Raw genomic sequence first — 1569 nt, forward strand, 5'->3', positions numbered from 1 at the left:
ACGTTCACAAATAACACCATGGCGGTCACATTTTCATATTGCTCACTTCTATCCATTGCTTTTCGTCCTCATCTCAACCAATGGACAACCCAAAAATACATGTAACAAGAAATCCCGTGGTGGCATGCGGCGGGGGAGTAATCGGTGTTTGCACGGCTTATTTCCTTGCCAAGAAAGGCGCTTCCGTCACTCTCGTTGAACAATCTTCGGTAGCCTGTGCCACTTCCGGAAAAGCCGACGGATTCCTCACTCTAAATTGGTGCAACTGAAAAGCCGGGGGTGAAGGGGTATTTTGTGGCCACTGGTCATAGTTGCTGGGGGATACTCAATGGTCCAGCAACTGGTGCTGCTGTGGCTGAGCTTGTAGTTGAGGGACGTGCTTCCATTGTTGATCTCAGTCTGTTTAGGCCTGCTAGATTTGTTGATGCTTAAGTTGAATTTTCAGATGCCATTTTTATAAAGTAAATGAGAATCAACAAATATTACTTCATAGGCATAAAATATGCACAAAAGTATTTGAAATAAAGGCAGAGATAATAGTTTGCTCTGGCAGAAACCCTTTATAATGAAAAAAACAAAACAAAATGCATACTGATACACAATTTGTTTAGGGAAAGAACAAATATGATCGATCAGTATACTGATATAGGATGAATTAAAACAAAATATTCAGTTTATAAATCAATGTATAAAATCTCTATCATCAATTAAAACACAGAACAAAACTGTATTTTTAATAATTTGTTGTCACCACTTAAGAATGGCGGTATGAATCGGATTTAAACACACTGTTCCTCTTCAGGATATTTCAATCAAGCTTCAGAGAGAAGAGTGACAACACAGGATACCAATTTGTTGTATGGTACTATACTATCAGCGGCTAGAAAAAACATAAAATGTACACGGTACACGACGTATCTTGGGTTTTACATCTACGATATATTCAAATGTTTTCTGAACGAACTTTATTATATAAGTTCAATGCAATGTCTTCTTTGTCCCTTTCTCATTGTTCTATTAAATTTACTATCTCTTAGTTTGGATCGAAAGGATTGTTCAAATGGTTAATTTGGTCATCGATCAAACTGAATTAGTTAATCAATCAATCGAATTAATAAATAAAATTCTTTAATCTCTACTCGAATGGAGAAGTGAAACCCCTAACGGCTGACAGACGAGTGCCAGAGCAGGAATCCCACATAGGCAATACACAGCACCTTGAGCTCTAGAACTAGTATAAATAATTGCAACTCCAATTCTTTCGCCTTTTATTAAAGAATACCGTGTGCTATTTGTAGACAGTGGCATACGCCTATTTTTGGAGGTCTTTTTCTTTGAAAAGGTCCCTAAAATTTTAGTTAATTAGCATATTTTTATGTTAAGTTTTCTTAAGCAGCGGTTCTTCTGGAGTATTTGGTTTTAATTCTATCGAATGATGGTACTGAAACTATAATTAATTATTGGAAGTCATGTTCTGTTAGAAATGCGAGGAACCGCTTTGGAAAAAGGAAGAGGAAGAGATGAACCAACCTCCAAAAGGAACTTGCTGTTAAACGAAACCGACGCGGT

General features: G+C 37.2%; 1 pseudogene; it reads left to right on the plus strand.

Annotated features, from left to right (window-relative positions):
- The first annotated feature begins 1220 nt into the window (after positions 1 to 1220).
- Positions 1221 to 1344, plus strand: LOC120178377 (annotated as a pseudogene).
- Positions 1345 to 1569: the final 225 nt, after the last annotated feature.

This window comes from Hibiscus syriacus, unplaced genomic scaffold (assembly GCF_006381635.1).
Source record: "Hibiscus syriacus cultivar Baekdansim isolate YM2019G1 unplaced genomic scaffold, ASM638163v2 tig00000329_pilon, whole genome shotgun sequence".
Taxonomy (NCBI): Eukaryota; Viridiplantae; Streptophyta; class Magnoliopsida; order Malvales; family Malvaceae; genus Hibiscus; species Hibiscus syriacus.